The 19028-nt window shown below is 42.5% G+C and overlaps 1 protein-coding gene across 1 annotated transcript in view; it reads left to right on the top strand.

Annotated features, from left to right (window-relative positions):
- AKAP12 (A-kinase anchoring protein 12) overlaps positions 1–7293 on the top strand; it is a 39204-nt gene extending 31911 nt beyond the window's left edge. Inside the window, exon 3 of the mRNA XM_024200377.2 lies at positions 3493–7293. The gene's annotated coding sequence lies outside the window, so the exon portion shown is untranslated. The remainder of the gene's footprint in view (positions 1–3492) is intronic.
- Positions 7294–19028: the final 11735 nt, after the last annotated feature.

Below are 19028 nucleotides of genomic sequence, written 5' to 3'. Positions count from 1 at the left end.
GGGGGGAATTCCAGCAACAATCCTGGGGGTAATATGGGACATGCAGCTATATTACTGTCATCTTATAAGCTAAGCAAGTTGATCCGTATCTAGTCAGTACTTGGATGGGATACCTCCAAGGAAACCCCAGTTGCTGCAGGAAATGCTGATAATTCAGTAGTGGCAGTCTTTCCTCTGGCTCAGTACTAAACTGTTGGTGTTAATTGAGACAGAAAACAGAAGTTCTAACTGTTTCTATTGCCGTTGTCATTTTGCCTCTGAAAATTAGAGGCCAAATCATCAACTGGTGTAAGTCAGTTACTCTGTAGACTTCAAATAGAGCTGTCCTGATTTATGTTAGGATCTGATCTTAGATTTCCAGAAGAATGTAACCTGGGAACTGGCTAATTTCCAAGTTTAAGAGGTAGCCACTTGAGTATTGGACACCTGGGAGGGAGGGTAGGTTTCTGGCCACTGGAAGATGGGTCTGCTTCAGGACTTTTGAAAGGGAAAAACTCACACCTACTCATCCTTTGCTGGGAGTCTCCTCCTTCTCATCTTGTGTTCCTAATGTGATCCTGCTTACCTTGCTACTCGTACCCAGCCATCCTGTTTGGACGAAAACCAGCAGCGCAAAAACCAGTAAAGAACCTGTGAAGCAAACTGAGATAATGCTGTGATGCTGCCACCTTCCTGTTATATTAGAGTTCTGTGGAAGTGAGAGAAGTGGTGTTCTCTTCAGAGCAAGAACTCAGAGTGAGATGGGGATTCTGCTGGGAAATGAAGACAAGGGATGAAGTACTGAAAAAGAGTCCCTTCAGTGTAGGAAAAACTCTAAAAGCTATACAAACACAGTAGGGAAATGCAGCCACTTCTTATATAAAACTTCAGTCAGTGTCAGCTGGTGGATAATTATGAACAACCTGACAATAACAAACCAGTGCAGCCATGTCATTTAAGCTTCTGTGATGTGGGATTTAAAAATAATTAACATGTTTAAATTCTGAAAGCTATGTTGACAGTATCTTTAACTAGAATAATCCAGCTATATATACACCTGTGTGTTGACTTGCCTTTCAACAAGAACTGAAACAAACTGGAGAAGGTGAAAGTTCAAGTTCAGCTGTCTATGGCCAGAAAATTGGTATGGATTCTAGAATGGGTTAGTTCATGGGTAAGCATTTAAGTTTCCAAGGAAATTTGGAATGGTGCCCATTTATCTGTCTTTCCCCCACTTAAATGAGTCTGCTAACAAAGGAAAATTTGTTGGGTATGTCTGGGGAAGAAGTCGGATTTTTATCTGAAATATGAAGTTAGGTGGACAAATAGTTACTGAATTATGATATCCTAAATTGTGTTCATCTTTTTTTTTTGCCATTTTCATAAAAAACAATGGAAAAGAAGAGAGAGAGAGAGTTTAACTGATTTTTCAGGTCTCCTATTTCTGATATAGAGTACAAGACAAAGTGGCTACATTCCAATTTTAAATCTTCATATTTAAATTCGTAATGTCAGACTGATACCTCAATCCAGAAGAGGTTAAAATAGGCTGTCAAATGACCAATCACTAGAGTAGCTTGTCAATGTAGAAAAGAGAATGTTTACCTATACTGAAGCTAATCAGACACGCTGTTGAAAACAATTAAAATGAAATGAAAATGTAGTGATCATCACCCTTGAAAATTCTTCTAACACTTTTTTTTGTCAGATTCTAGATTTAGAACATCTATATAGGGTGTGCCTCCATGTCTCCTGCTACCCTCTCCCTGGATTTCCTTAGGTGCTCCATTTCTGTGAATCTTAGGAGTTCTGCAGGAGGGGGGTGTGAGTGTTCATGTAGTGAGCAGTGGCGGCTCCAGGCACCAGTGTAGCAAGCGTGTGCCTGGGGCGGCAAGCTGTGGGGGTCAGCCTGCTGGTTGCTGTGAGGGCGGCCGTCAGGCTGCCTTCGGTGGCATGCCTGCAGGAGGTCCGCCGGTCCTGCGGCTTCAGCGGTAATTCGGCAGTGGGGATGCTGAAGGCGCGGCACCTGCGGACATCCCGCAAGCATGCTGCCAAATCCGCGTAGCCAGGGGACCGCCTGCAGGGGTGCCACCAAAAGCCGCCTGACTGCCGTGCTTGGGGCGGCAAAAACCATAGAGCTGCCCCTGGTAGTGAGGGTGTTGTGTTGTAATGAGTGGGCTGACCAGAGCGTCGAGCTCAAGGAGGGCTGTGAAGAAGATGGTACAAATGTTGTCAGTGGGGTACGGGAAGTGTTCACTGGAGAAAATGGGGCAACTGAGCGAATAGTGAAGAAGGTTTTGTGGAGGCAGCAGAATGTGGGGCATGCAACAAGGGCAGAATGGGGGTCTACAGGGCTTGTCACTGTATTCCTATATCTCCCCCTCAAGTCTAAAAAGGCTCTCGGTGCTTTCAAAAGATGAGCTTAAATTCCCAACTCTGTTAGACAGTAAAAATCATGGACTGAACAGAGACACTGGATTTATGCTTTTTACCAATCTGCAACCCACTACCCTCCTCATTTTGTCCTATGACTGCAGAACTTAATGGGCCACTCTACCTTATATTATGTGCTAACTACTTATGCTAAACAATCTGTTCCACGTTGCATTTGGCTGTGTTGCTCAGTACCTTTCACAGACCTGAAGACGAGCTCTTTGTACGTTTGAAAGCTTGTCTCTTTCACCAACAGAAGTTGGTCCAATAAAAGATATTACCTCACCCACCGTGTCTCTTTAAAATGCTTAAGGGAGCCCAACTCCTGTGCACCTCCGAAGGCCCCCAGGAGTCCAGGCACCCTTCATTTTGGACTTTGGGAGATACACAGGAAGAGCAAAGGGAAAACTCCCATGCTGTGTTGCCCTACAATCCTTTTGCTTTCTCCATCTGGCTCCCCCTCTCCAGCCGCATCCTAAGATGTTGCTCATCACAGCCTTGTTCCAGCAGAAAAGTCTGACTTTTGATTAAGTGGAATCCCACTTAAACAATTGCCACTTGTTGGCTGGTATAACAACTTCCAAGATAATGATTTAGGGCTGTGGTTCTCAAATTTTTGTACTGGTGACCCCTTTCACACAGCAAGCCTCTGAGTGCGACCCCCTTATAAATTTAAAACACTATTATAAATGCTGGAGGTGAAGCGGGATTTGGGGGTGGAGGCTGACCGCTCATGACCCCCCATGTAATAACCTTGGAACCTCCTGAGGGGTCCCAACCCCCAGTTTGAGAACCCCTGATTTAGGAGGTGAAGATTTTCTCAGGTGTTTGGATTTTCAAGTGAATTCTCTTTAAGGGGAGGTAATGGTCACAGGTCATCCTTACCCTTACTGTCAGTTGTGTTTAGCTTAGCTTTTTCTTTTTAAACTGGAGGATGTTAACTGAGTTGATGAGGTCTCTCCAACACCACTCCTGACGAACAGCCTCACCACTTAAGGAAATTCTGAGGGAGAATATAAATTACTTGAGAGAGAAATTTGTGATTAATAAGGCTTTAATATTTTTATTCTTTTATTTCAGCCGTTCTGTTAAATGTGTGTGTTACATTTGGAGAGACCAGAATGTGAAGAAGGCAAGAGCAGAAAGTGGAATCTGCTGATTGGTCTGTAGACCAATGTTTCTGAATTGTGAGATTAGACCATCAATATCTGACGTCATTCCTTGAGAGTAGCTGACAATCCTGAGGCAAGATCAGGAGCTTTAGTCATCACCCTCTACTCTTTTCAAGACTTCTTTATTTTTTGTTTGATGAAATGATTGAAAAAAGTGATGTCTTTGATTTAAATGATTTCCATAGCCTATTGGCAATGCCCAGTTTCTATTGTTCCAGATTTCCCCCTTCTAACATGCTTCCAAAACTGGAGTATAATTCTTGGTGTATTTATATGTATATCATAAACCCACTTCTGATTTTAATGTATATGTTCTCTATCTTATGTTAAAAATACAAAATGATATACATTTGCATCACTATATGAGACTAAGTGCATGTGACCATGGTGAAGCACTGTGAGTGAGCTACAGCTGGCCACAAATTATCTTCATGAAATTTAGGCAGGTTTTCCACTTAGTGGAAGGGTGTAAGAACTGATATTTAAGGCATTATGCTAGTTGTTGTTCCTGCTTCCATAAAAGAACATTCATGATCGAACAATTCCTATTTGGAAACCTACTGATGTAAATTATTAGGCAGAAGTTAATTTTGCATCACTTCCTCTGTAGGAAGTGCACTATAATTTTATTGAAAACATTTAAAGTTCACTTTATTGCAATTTGATTTTTCTGACAGCACCTGGTGGAAGCTGGAAGTCCTTAAGAGTTACAAATTTATCCATTTCAAATTGTTCAGCAACCTTGAAATGGCGATTTCAAGAAATTATTGTGCTTAAATCTCAGACAAAATATTTCAGCGTTATGAAGAAAAGGATTAACTGTTCTTATTTTTGCATTCTAATGTTACCCTGTCTCCTGGACCACACAAATGCCATGAAATGAGACATGTTCTTTTTAAAAAAATGTTCTGATAGATACTGCATTATGTCCGCTCCATATTTATGCCCACTTCTTTTCAGAACAGTGTGTTTCATTATGCTCATGTACATTTGGCAGATTGTGATTTCTGAAAATGATTTAAATAAAATCTTTGCTTATACTTCGCTCTGTTGGTTTTAATTAAGACTTGGCAAACCTGGATCAAAATATTTCTCAATTTTGTCAGGTGTTAAGTTACAAGTGTAGATCAGTGCATACATAAAACTGGGCAGGCTTGAAATATTAAATAACTGAACAATTATTAAGTGTTCAAAGTATTCTGTACCCGACCTTCTAGGCACAGAGCAAGCATGGTGGGTCATCAGTAGTTTTAGATCTGGTTTCTAAAATAAATGTTATACGTTGCACTTTGTGAACTTCACACCATTCTGGTTGAGCAAGATGTTGACCAATAACTTCATTATCCTATCTATATAGTAATTTATTTGAAAATGAACTGTTTCCTTCTAGTGTACCAAATGTTCTTGTTACGTCAGGTGCCTCCCAGTCTCTGGGGCTGCACAGTGTGCAAGCAAAGAAATGTGACAGATTACACTGTTGTGATTGCACCATCTGGTGGTGGTTTTCTGCAACTTGCAGCTTGTTACTCAGAAAAAGTATGTTAGCCAACTAATTCACCTCTGGCAAGCAGATATGGGTTTCTCCTAAAATGTGTATAAAACATCACATCTTGCACAGCATCTGCTAACAAAATATGGCCATGTCTGCACTTACAAGCTTACAATGGCACAGCTGTATTGGTACCAATACAGCTGTGCTGCTGTAAGATTGCTCGTATAGCCACATTATGCCTACGGGGGAGAGCTCTCCCGTTGACATAAAACCTGCTCAACGAGTGGTGGTAGCTATGTCAGCAGGACATAATGCTGTGTACCCAAGTGTTTATGCCGGCAAAGCTTATGTCACTCAGGGATGTGGGGTTTTTTCCACACCCCAGAGGGTCAAAAGTTTTCCTGACATAAGTGCTAGTGTAGACATGCCTTGGTCTTGAGCCGAAAAGTGACAGGATCCTTGTGCTGTAACTGCTAAATGAGAATTCCAAATATCAGGTTGTTAGTTTGAGCATATTCCCACTGTATTTGGCATAAACCATCTCATCACAAAGTATTGGAGCAGGGAGATATTGGTCATCGGGAGTTAGAAACACAAAGTAATTTCTGCAGAAATATCCAGTTATGTGCAGTGTTTATAGCTATCTTCTGAACATTTTAGGGTACATGAGAAAATGGAGGGTTGAATGTATTTTTGTTAAAAAAAAAAAAATTAGTTTCACAATTCTTCTCTTTTCTTCATTTTTACCATCTCTCCCCTCACTCCCTTGCTACTCTCTGTAACAGCAGTCAAAGTGCTTAGCCCAGGAACAATGTTTTAAAAAAAAAAAAAAAAAATCAGAGAAATTTTAGCAGAAGTCTTTTTTTCCCTTGATGGTTTTAACTGTAGTTGAATATCACTTCAATCCTAAAATTGGGAAACTATTCTGAGTTAAGAGCAGGTCTTTAGTAACTTGTACTACAGGCAGATGCTGCTGCAGTAAAACATTTAACCTGGGACACCTTAACCCGAAAGAACAACCTAGCGCTCAGAACCTTGGAATCCCTTCTTTCAGCTCACTCATATTTTAACAGAAGTTAGTCGTGCATGTGAGACTCGAGGCTTTATATAAATGTTTCTCCAAGACACTTTGATACTGTACTTAAAATGAATTAGGATCTTCACTCTGCTATGAGGACTTTGATTTTACCTGACATAATGCACACGCACTCTGTTTGTGTGTGTGTGTATAACATTGAAAGGAGAGGTAGGTATAATTAACAGATGGAACTCTGGGGATGCCCAGAAAAAAGCAGTGTCCGTTAGCTCTCTAAAAAGTCAATATTCTCCTACAAAGAACATGGCAGGAAGGGCCTTATCTTTGGCCCAATTATAAATGACGCCAATCTGCATTGTCACCAGTGCAACTTGCTAGAGTACTCCCATGAGTGCAGAATATAAAGGTTTTTCTTAACTCACAGAAAAATATATAAAAGTTGAGAAATGTGATATCAAACAATCCAGTCTGTCTTTCCTTAGTGGCAGCTTTCCCCCTTATCTTTGGGCATGAATTACAAAAGTAATTCTGACAATGGCTGTCAGTTCCCAGAGTTTATGTTGCTTGCGTTATTTGTGCTTTTTATAACACCATGCAAATGTGAAATCGGTTACGTTTGTACAAAATTATATACCTATGTACGTTAAGCCATATTGCAATAACTGCAACAGGTAAAACAAAATAACAGTAGCATGACCTGTGTAACCCTTTGTAGTTCCAAAGCTGTTAATAATATGTAAAGTTATTTCTTGTCTAAATCTCATTTAAAGAAAGCTAGCGTTTATCACAACGGAAATGGTCTGTTGGTAGAAGCTGAGAAGCAAGTGCTTAAATCTTGCTTGTTTTTTATATTAATCCTGGGCCTAGCTAAGCAATGCAACAAATGTGAACTGTATAACCAATGTTTCTCCTTGTAACAGACACCTATAAAATATGGCACCATTAAGACCTTCCTAATGGTGCAAGGAACATCGCTCTACACACAGATACTACTTTGTTCCAGCGTATTGCTTTGGCCCCTGAAATACTCAGGCTGCAACCTGTAGCTTGTGCTTAAACTCCAAGCTTGCAGCTTCCTCTAATCCAATGTACTGGGTTTAAACAAATGTTGATTTTCTATTTTCTGTTTTTAAGGTAGATTTTCACTGACTAAATAAAGTACAACCACAAGTTCATTCTAATGTGTACGTGTTTTGTAGTTTCGACTTCCTTCTTGCAAATGGTTTCTCTGTTTATTGATAAATCTCCAGACATGAGAATGAGTTTTGCTTCTTGATAACTGACAGTGTTGATTGACATCTCATTCAGCTTTAGATCTGAATAAAAAAAATTAATTCTATGATTACATTGAAGCTTCAATTGTGTGGGTGTATGTATTAATGGGTATATGTAATAAGCTATTTCAGAGGATTTTGAAGAACAGTTTCCAGATTGAATTCAGGCTTGGTGGTTGTATTCAGTGAGCAGGAAAGGCTATGGAATGAATTGTACACTTGCCTTGTGTAGCTACTGAAGTCAGGCAAAAATAAGGCATCAATGTGACTAAAATTACAACATAATACTGACATTGAATTGCCACAGCAAATATGCAAAGCTCTCTGCATTGGCTCTCTGATCAGAATTTTCAAACTTTCCAACAGCAAAGGGGTAACTCAGCTTCTCCCTTGAGATGATACAAATAAATAACAATTACATAAAAGAAGATTTAAACCCAAACATAAAAATGGGGACTATCAAATTATACAAAAAAACATGTTGGGGGAAAAAATACTTTTGACTCCTGTCCCTCCTTCAGCCTATCCTAGCAGCACTGATTTCAAAAGGAAATTATAGTTGCATCTGTAGGGCAAGCAGCATCAGGCCCTAGATTGCATTGGCCTCCCTTTTTATAGGACAGCAAGGTTTGCATCCTCCCAGTAAGTCTTATGTTGACATTAGTTTGTAGCCTCTCCCTCTCAATTCAGTTTTGAAACCCAGATTAAAACAACTTTGCTATGGTGGAGTTTTACAGATTGGTTTGTGTGTTTTTCTTTTAAACTGAGACCATTTAATTAAAAAAAAAAAAAATCAGTGTTGGCCAGTATGTGGTGGTTATTTGGTTAAGAAACTCTGCCTTTGTCCTCACTACTTGTGTTGTCTGTACATGTCCTCTTGTGGCCCTCATCACCACAGTGTCTGAGCCCCAGGCCAGGAAATGGTTGTTACCTTATCAATAGCAAGCATCCTAATTATTAAACTGAAGTGCTCAGTAAATGGGATGCTATTAGACTGGGCCCTTGCATCAATTTTTCTCAAAGGTTAATGTTCTCAGTTTCTAGCATAATAGGCAGTGAACAGACACCATGTTACCTTAGTAGGATGGTGCTGTTTGGTGATGGTGAGGGACTTCAGTGGAGCTACACCACTTAACACCAGCTGAGAATTTGATCCAATTATATCTTTAGAGTTAACACTTACATTGTGCCTTAGCTGATATATATACTATAAAACATCAATTCCTACTGCCCATATGAACTAATGTATAGAATAGACTAGAGTAAATCTGTACTAGCAAAAGCTTATAGGCAAAGCTGGATTTAAATATAACCTGAACATAAGGAAAATCTTGCTGTGGCTCTGAAGACTTCTTTGGGAACAGAACCACCATGATGATAACACATAGGGTGGGAGCAGGACTTTGGAATGACACAAACGGGATGGAATTCAATAGTACAAAGCACATGGTCATGTACTTAGGGTCCAATAAGTGTTTCTTCGAGCTTGGGAGGCTTGTCAGTTGGAAGCAATGGAGGAGGAGAGGTCCTGGTCTGTTGGTCAATCACAGGATGCCAAGCCACCAGTGTGATGCAGTTGCGAAAAGGCAAATGTGCTCCTAGGCTTTATCTGGTGAGGCATTTCCTGCAGAGCTAGAGAAGTATAATGCCATTGTACAAGGCACTGGTGACGTCAGACCTCATTTGGAAAATTATATACAATTCTGGTCACTTGTGTTAAGGAAAGAGGAATTGCAGTTGGAACAGGTGCAGAGAAGAGCTACTGGGATGGTCAAGGGAATGGAGGGCCTGTCTTAGGAAAATGGAAGAGCTTGGCTTGGTTAGGTAGCAAAAAAGGCTGAGAGGAGATATGATTTCTTGCTATTAATACATGAGAAGGGTAAACAATGGCCTAAAGGCCAAATATTGACACAAGAACAAATGGATATAAATTGGCCATGCCTGCAAAGAAGGTCTCTAACCATCAGAAGAGTGAGGGTCTAGAGCAGCCTCCATATAGGAGTTGTGGGAATGAACAACCTAGTTTTAAGAAAGAATAGGACAAATTTATAAGTGAGAGTGTATGATGGGTTGCCTGTAATGGAGGGGGTGCAGGGCTCACCAGTATTAGGACTCACTTCCAGTTTATGCTTTATATTCAAAAGCTCGGGCTTAAGCCAGTCTTGTAGGGGTCAGGAAGGAATTTTTTCTCCCCACCAATGTATTCTGGAATTATTAATTTTTGTCTCCTTCCTCTGAAGCATCAGGGACGGCTATGGCTGTAGATGGGATAGTGGGGTGGACCAGGGCTTTGAGGTGGCACCAAACAGTCTCTCTCAGGTGTGTAGCTGCCTGGTTCTTGCTCACATGCTCAAGGTCTAACTGATTCTCATAGGTGGGAGTGGGAAGGAAGTCCCCCCCCCCCCCGGTCAGATTGACAGGCCTAAGTCTATGATAGTAAGTGGTGAGCAACTTAACTATAGGCCTCACTACCTGCATGACCTATAACATTTACACATCTATAGCAGCTTTCAGCAGAGGATGGCAAAGATTGCAAAGCTCCAGCTGAGACTGGCAAGGAGGCTCTTGCTGTTGGTATTGTTGGAGCGCACTGGACCTGATTCTCCACCCCTTGCACCTGCACCTTGCAGAGTCAGTCACACTTGTGCAAAGTGAATACAAAACATGAGCAGATCTGTATGGTAGTATTTCTCACCCCTTTTCCCCAGGTCAAGGCAATGGAGAATAGCCTCCTCCCCCCAAAGTCTGAACGGTCGCTCTTAGCTGAGTCGGGTTTTAGACTTCACTGCTTTTCAGTCCAGGAGAGCAGGAATCTAGGGATCTGCAGGACAAGATAAACTGATGTTGTTTAGCATTTCATTAATTTTTTGTTTGTATTTTAATCCCTGTAATTAAAGTTCTTACGTCCATGGTTACGGGCACTGTAGAAATTAGCAAAATAACAGCTCTGAACCAGCTTATTTGAGGTGTTGTTGTTATGCAGAAAGACACAGATTACAGAGGATAATATTTATTTGTTGTTTGAATTCCTCTCTCCACCAGCATAGTATTTAGTCTTTAAGGGGCTCAGCTTCTGTACCAAATGACTGAAGGATAGCTAATGTGACATCAATTTTTAAAAAGGGCCCCAGAGGTGATCCCAGCAATTACAGGCCAGTAAGCCTAACTTGAGTACCGGGCAAACTGGTTGAAACTATAGTAAAGAACAAAATTGTCAGACAGCTAGATGAACATAATTTGTTGGGGAAGAGTTAACATGGTTTTTGTAACAGGAAATCATGCCTCACCAATCTATTAGAATTCTTTGGGCAGGGGGGCGGGTCAACAAGCATGTGGACAAAGGGGTCCAGTGGATATAGTGTACTTAGATTTTCAGAAAGCCTTTGACAAGGTCCCTCAAAGGCTCTTAAGCAAAGTAAGCTGTCATGGGATAAGAGGGACGGTTCTCTCATGGATTGATAATTGGTTAAAAGACAGGAAACAAAGGGTGGGAATAAATGGTCAGTTTTCAGAATGGAGAGAGGTAAATAGTGGTGTCCCCCAGGGGTCTGTACTGGGACCAGTCCTATTCAACATATTCATAAATGATCTGGAAAAAGGGGTAAACAGTGAGGTGGCAAACCTTGCAGATAATACAAAACTACTCAAGATAGTTAAGTCCCAAACAGACTGTGAAAGCTACAAAAGGATCTCTCAAAACTGACTGACTGGGCAACAAAATGGCAGATGAAATTCAATGTTGATAAATGCAAAGTAATGCACATTGGAAAACATAATCCCAACTCTACATATAAAATGATGGGGTCTAAATTAGCTGTTACCATTCAAGAAAGAGATCTTGGAACAGACTTCCGAGGGAAACGGTGGGGGCGAAAGACCTCTCTGGCTTCAAGATTAGGCTAGATAAGTTTATGGAGGGAATGGTTTGATGGGATTACGGGATTCTAATCAATTAGGCAATAACGGCCATCGCTGGTAAAATGAGGGTCTGGCTAGAGAATCTTGCCTGTATGCTCGGGGTTTTGCTGATCGCCATATTTGGGGTCGGGAAGGAATTTTCCTCCAGGGTAGATTGGCAGTGGCCCTGGAGGTTTTTCGCCTTCCTCTGCAGCATAGGGCAGGGGTCGCAAGCTGGAAAATTCTCTGCGACTTGAAGTCTTTAGATCACGATCTGGAGACTTCAACAGCAGAGTTAAGGGAAAGTGGGGGGGTCAGCTTTTGTGGCCTGCATCATGCGGGGGGTCAGACTAGATGACCATATTGGTCCCTTCTGACCTTAAAGTCTATGAGTCTATGAGTCTATGAATCTTGGAGTCATTGTGGATAGTTCTCTGAAAACATCCACCCAGCGGCACTTAAAAAAAGCGAACAGACTGTTGGGAATCATTAAAAAAGGGATAGATAATAGAACAGAAAATATCGTATTGTCTCTATATAAATCCATGCTACGCCCACATCTTGAATACTGCATGCAGATGTGGTCATCCTATCTCAAAAAAGATATATTGGAATTGGAAAAGGTTCAGAAAAGGGCAACAAAAATGATTAGGGGTATGGAACTGTTTCCCTATGAGGAGTGATTAATAAGACTGGGACTTTTGAGCTTGGAAAAGAGACGACTAAGGGGGGATATGATAGAGATCTATAAACTCATGATTGGTGTGGAGAAAGTAAATAAGGAAGTGTTATTTACTCCTCATAACACATGAATTAGGAGTCACCAAATGAAATTAATAGGCAGCAGGTTTAAAATAGGGTTACCATAATCCAGCAAGCAAAAAAGAGGACGGGAGGAGCCCTGCCCCTGTCCTGCCCCAGCCCCACCCCATCCTGCCCTAGCCCCGCCCCTGCCCCTCCCACTTCCCCCCCTCAGAACCCCCAACCCTCCCCCCGCTCCTTGTCCCCTGACTGCCCCCTCCTGGGACCCCTGCCCCTAACTGCCCCCCAGGACTCCACCCCCTACCTAAGCCTCCCTGCCTCTTGTCCCCTGACTGCCCCCTCCAGAGACCCTCCCCCCATCCTAACTGGCCCCCTAGGACTCTACCCCCTACCTGTACCCTGACTGCCCCAACCCTTATCCACACCCCCACCCCCAGACAGACCCCTGGGACTCCCACGCCCCATCCAACCACTCCCCACCCCCTGACAGCGCCCCCCAGAACTCCCGACCCATCTAAACCCCTCTGCTCCCTGTCCCCTGACTGCGCCGATCCCTCTCCCCACCCCTGCCCCCTGACAGCCCCCCCCAGAACTCCCAACCCCCCCTTGTCCCCTGACTGCCCCCTCCTGGGACCCCTACTCCTAACTGCCCTCCAGAACCCCACCCCCTGCCTAAGCCTCCCTGTTCCTTGTCCCCTAACTGTCCCCTCCTAAGCCCCCCCCCCAAATGCCCCCCAGGACCCTAGCTGTACCCTGACTGCCCAAAACCTTCTCCACACCACCCAAAAAGCCCCCCCCAAACTCCCGACCCCCCCCCGTCTCTTGACTGCCCCCTCCAAAACCTCCCTGCCCCTTCTCCGACCCCCTGGCCCCCTTGTTGTTGGCCTTTCTTCACCTAATGTCTCCGTGAGCTTGCTCAGAAACTGCATGAGCCGCTCGTCCGGCACGCTGGGCAACAGTGGGGGAGGAGCTCCAGACTCCCGGAGCCGATCTGCCATGCAGGGAGGGAGGAGGAGGAGGAGGACGTGCTCTCTCTGGCTGAGTGTCAGAGCCCCATGTAAGTGACACCGTCGGCGGCAGCACTGTTAGCCCTGCGCGCTCTGCATCAGGGGGAAGTCCGGACATTTACAAATTCCCCCCGGACGCTATTTTTAGCTTAAAAAGCCGGACATGTCCGGGGGAATCCGGACGAATGGTAACCCTATTTAAAACAAACAAAAGGAAGTAGTTCTCCACACAACACACAGTCAAAACTCTTTGCCAGAGGATGTTGTGAAGGCCAAGACTATAAGAGGGTTCAAAAAAGAACAAGATAAGTTCCTGGAGGATTGGTCCACCAATGGGCAGGGATGGTGTCCCTAGCCTCTGTTTGCCAGAAGCTGCGAATGGGTGACGGGATGGCTCACTTGATGATTACCTGTTCTGTTCATTCCCTCCTGGGCACCTGGCATTGGCCACTGTCGGAAGACAGGATACTGGGCTAGATGGACTTTTGGTCTGACCCAGTATGGCCATTCTGATGTTCTTATGTTCAGTTCTTGGCATCAGGCAAATTCAATTGAGACACATATGGCTCTTCCACAGAGATGCACTAGAGTTTGCAGAAGCCCCACCATTACATCTGAGTAGCCTAGGGACTGCCTCTGCTCCAGGGCCTGGGTGCTGACACATGTCCCCCCATTAGAGATCTCCAGTGTCTAGCACTATTACTTGGCCTCAGATATTACAGTAACGGGAGCCATATAAAGAACTAGAAAGACAGGAGCTGGGGCAACGGTTTGCCCCTACAGATGGAACCCTCATTAAATTATGTAGACATACCACCTGAGGGGCAGCTGCAGAATGAAGCCGTTATATAGTAAAGCGAACAGCGAAAGACTGGTACACTTACTGAAACAGCCTTGATTTCTGACCCTGGAAAGATTTGCACAGGTACTTACCTTTAGGCATATGAGCAGTCCCATTGACTTCATCAGACCAACTCACACATGTAAGTTTAAACACATAAATACATAAATTCTTGATGGGTTGGGGCCATATTTGTTAAATAGTTGAAATATGGCTATTTAAATAATGAGTATTCAGCAATGAATTATTCTGTTTATTTGTTCCCCTGAAGTTAAAAATAAATCGCAACAAATATACAAATTTGTTTGCATCAGGATTTTAATTTTGTTCTCTTTTCCCCAAGGCCATTAATCAGTTTCCAGGAGCAGAGTCAGTGGCCAAGATTCCACTCAGTTAAGCCTAGAAAAATCAGCTGCTGAGGCAATTGGCTGGCAAGCTCCATTGCCGGTAAAACCACTTAGACTGTCAGCTTTTTGTTTGTACAGCGCCTAGCACAATGGGCCCCTGCTCCATGACTGGGGCGTCTCAGTGCTACTGCAGTACAAATAATGAATGATCATTAATGTTCCTGATGTTGGCTCTACCTACTTCTTCCATGTCCACCAAGAAAGCAGCTGGGGAGTCCATCTTTGGGTGTCCGTGATGGCCTAAGTGATTAAATTAATTAATTAAAAAAAACCCAGTTGCTTAGGGAAGTCATGAAGACAGAAAAGAAATGGTTAATTATAATTCAGCCCTTAATTTCAAAAGGGGTAAAAGAATTGGATGAGGAAGTGGAATGACAAGCTGACAACCCAATGGGGGTAGACTAGAACTCCATAAAGCTTTATGCAGGCAAACTTTACTGTCTTTTACTCTGCCCTCAGTAAAATATAAGTAGAAACCAACTACAGCTAGAAAAAGAATTTAAGTGTTTGAGAATAAGTAGAGCCTTAACTCAGAGTCAGAAAGAAGGAACCAAGTATACTACTAGTGGTGGCTAGGGTAAAGCGTAGAAGTTATTTAAACATATAAAAAACTCCAAGGGAAAGTGAACAAAGATGAAGGAAATAGAGACCAACTTCTGGATCTGCAGATGTAATTGCTTGAATGCGTTTATAGTTGAATTTAGGAATCCTGTACCAATCAGAAAGCTGACCAGCTGGAAGAAATTCAACAAGCAGAGACTTTCAACATCCAAAAGGAACTAATACCAGGTGCAAACCAAAGTATGTGAGTAAAATTTTCCTTTGCACTTACCTGGCCAGGATTTACATAGTTTCCTATGCTCTTTTATTCTTTCATTTTGACAGATAAGTTACAGAATGTGGTTTTTGGCTTTTACATATAAGGCCTTACTGTGCAGGCTTTAGTCATCTGAGTAATCTTAGCTCATGCCAGTAGCCCCATTGACTCCAGGGAGACTACTCCCCTCATGAAGACTTGCATGATCAGGCCTATAGTTAGTTCATGCTTCACAGTGATTGGTGGACTAATGGTAGTTGGGGGAAAAAATAATTCACCGTGTCTATGGAATCTTTCTTCATTGTCAGGATTTTCATATTCGGTTACAATAGGGTCCCCAAAATATTGCCAAAAGATGCAGCAGCCTAAACAATGTTTTTCACAAAGCGGGTCCACAAGGTGGAAACCCAGTTGGAGTTGACTATTTATTCTGCTTCTTTAGGCAGTAATTTTGCTCACATTTCCAGGGGATTGCACTGATTCAGGAAGATTTTTCTCTTCTTGGCATTCTTCCATTTTTGTAGCTTAGCCTCTAAATGTTTTATTCTTTTCTTTTGCTGGTTTGGTAGTAGAATTCGATTTCACTATCCCAGATTGGATCATTTGGTGCACCTGTGATTGACTGACTGAGACAATGGCCTGCTATACAGGGCAAATATTGGCACAGAAAAACCCTCCAAACCTTTATTGTCTGGGGAAAGCTAACTTACTTGTGTAGCCTAAAGGGATTTTAAGGACAGCATAGGTCATAGGATTGTCAATAGGAGAAGGAGAGACTAGAGGTCAAATCCACTCATGAGTAAGCAAAACTAGGGGAGGCTAAGCTAGTGTACCTTATGCATGGATGGGCCAGAAGGAAAGGGTATAGATCCTAACACAGGACGGGGTATGGATTTGGAGGTACAAGTACAGTCCTTTGTCATCCACCCATTAGCAAATAATTCAATCATTTAAAATCCTCTAAGCAGATCAGATTCAGAAGTGATGTATAGAGGGATATAAAATACACATCAATAAGCCTGTGTGAATCTAACAGATCTTATTTGAGTGTAAATTACACACGGATGGGGCCAGAAGGTGTAAATTGTCTGCGGGTTGGCTACACCAGGAAGTTATTCTGCAATAAGGTAGGGTGTGAATTTAAAGCACTATGGATATTTTGGAATAATTCCATGTATGGACATTTTTATTCCAGAATGTTCACATGATGAGCTATTCTGGAATAGCTATGCCAGACAATTTCCCCATGTAGAGAAGACCTTAGATTTGTGTCAAGTTTAGCCCCTATGTCTAACCATAGAGGTGGAATGGTATGGCTTTAAAACAAATGGTTCTTCCACAGACCTTCCCAGTTCCATGCTGAAGGAAACCCCCACCAAGTAGCACCCTGCCTCATCATCAGCTCACCAGGGCAGCGTTTAATGTATTTTTAGGGCCTGAATTGATTCTTGCTTCAGGGGTCTGCTTTTATTGAGAAAAAGTGTTTGAGGATTAAAAAAGAAAAAAATCCCTTAACAAGATGGCTCTTCTAGGATAATAAAATGTTAATCTCCGGATACCCAAGATCTCCTAGTGCTAAGGGGATGGACTGGGATCCTGTCACACTATGGATTCCCTGTCCAGTAAGTAGAGGGTCACTTACTCTGTGCTTAGACCCATGCTAGCCCATCTTGTGCTTCTCTTCCCTCTCCCCATGGAGCACAGTTTGTGAACAGTTTGTAACTATTAGGTCCTGTCTATGCTGTAAAATCAACAGTGTCAAAGGTCTCTGTTACAACATGGGAGTTCCCCAGTGCTTAAGGTAGCTGGGACTGCAGCATGGTACAGCCATGTCTCCAAACGTGAAAGCCTTGGACATAGCATACAGTTACGGAGCACTTTTAAGCTATGTTTTAGGCCTGTCTAAATTTGAATAGTATATTAGCTGCATCTGGGGAACTTCTATGTTGCAAAAGCCCCCCTGATACTGATGATTTTTCAGCAGAGGTGAGATGTTAGATGTGAACACAAACCATCTAAAAATGTGCAAGGCTGTGATCATGTTTGAAAATGGCTTTAAACACAGAGCTCTAGTGTGACACGGGATAGATGATCTAATAGGTCTCTTCCATCTTTAATTTCTGTGACTGGGTCTTGGAGGAGATCCAGCCTGCCTTTCTCAAGAATGCAAAAAAAACTAAATTGAGTAAGTCTTGGCAACAGGTCTACAGGGGCTGGGATGTACATAGACTTCTCCTTTATCTTCTACCAAAGTCCACTAACAGGACACATACTCTGAATGAGAAAGAGGGGATGGAAATGTAATGAATTGATTCACAGAGAATAAATTTTACTAAAGTATATGCTTTACCTGTTAACCAAATATCCAGCAAACTGATACAATGCAAGATCACAATGCTGTAATCTTGTCTCCTGTTACCACCTAAACTTTTCACAGCCTCTGCAATATTAAATTAACTCAATTGTTCTCCTAATCCTTCTGTCCTGATCATGATCAGTTCATTCCAACCTCACCGCTTGCTCGTCCGCTCATGCCCATGGTTGATAAAGGAAAATATAAGGAAGCAAATGGATTGTTTGTGGTGAATGGAAAATAATAATGTACTAAAAATAGAAGCTACCAGTTCAAATACAGAAGAATGTCCAAGGAAAACATCCTGTCTCAAAAGAAAGAGACCAAAGAGACTGACTAGTACGATGTGTCTAGCTAGCGGTTACATTCAGCCCCTCAAATCTTTTTCATACTCCTTCCCCTGGCTCCCCCTATGCTTCCCTAGATGCTCCTACGGGGATCCTTAGTCTCTCTTTTTCTAAAGAATGAAAATACCAGTATCTGCTGTTTTATTCTGATGCTCCAGCCTTTCAAGCTTGGCCAGCACAAGGTGCTACACCACTTCAGACTGCCCCTTATAGCTAAATGCATCTAGGGACTGGGCCTGGCATCACTGAATGGTGTGCGTCAAGCTTATAAGGCAGAAGGAATATGAGTGGAGAAATTAAGTAGAAGACATTGGGATGTTCATATTTAATTTCTAGTAAAGCATAGGGGAAAGGTACTCAGGGTGGTGGTCTAGAGAGTCTAGACAAGAGCAATCTGGGTAGTGACATGAAAGGGGAAAGAGGGATTAACATAATGCCCTTGTGCCTGTCTGGAATTCTTGCTAGCTGCAGCAGGGCCACATTTTGGAACTGTAATGCTTTACTTTGTCTTGCAACAGAGCTGCACTTCAAAGAATTAAGTGAAGTGAGTTGGGTGGCTTCCATCTAGTTCCATGGAAAGCTGTTCACGCAACTGGCCTCCCTTGCTGGCGGTCTCAGCAAACGCCAAAATTTAGCATGGATAGTGAATGACTCAGCTAGAGGTGGTCACTGCTGACCAGGCTAAAGCACGTTAGTGGGGAAGGATGCAAAAGATTCACTGCCCTTTGCTCATGCTTTTCCTGTGTATGACTGGGATTTTGTTATCCAGGGTTGACAGTCAGGCACCTCTTACAAGCTTAGCTAAATAAAAACACATTAACATGGAAAGACACCCATGCCTTAGTAGGACAATAGCCCTACTAATATTTGGGCTCATTTTTTATACAAACTGACTGCCTTTATCAATAGCAGTCTTTATTAGACTAGCCCATCATTAAAACTGTGAAATAGTAAGTCATTTTGTTGTCTGGGGTACATTCCTGAGATCCAACTCTTCACACCCAACATCTCCCAATATCTTCTGGCTATGGATATTTAACTGTCCAGAAAGCAATGAAAAAAATATCTATATAACTAGCACTATATATTTTGGAGAGTAGCAAAATATTTTCTAAGTGATAGTGAATCTGATGCTTGTTCCTGAGACTCCAACTGTTTTGTAGGGTTGAGTGTTACTGAAATAAACCTGAGGACTTTTATACTGCAAAGTT

Source organism: Terrapene carolina, unplaced genomic scaffold (assembly GCF_002925995.2).
Source record: "Terrapene carolina triunguis isolate 2854851 unplaced genomic scaffold, T_m_triunguis-2.0 Scaffold85, whole genome shotgun sequence".
NCBI lineage: Eukaryota > Metazoa > Chordata > Testudines > Emydidae > Terrapene > Terrapene triunguis.
Note: the sequence above shows the minus strand (reverse complement) of the source record. Positions and strands in the feature narration are given on the sequence as shown.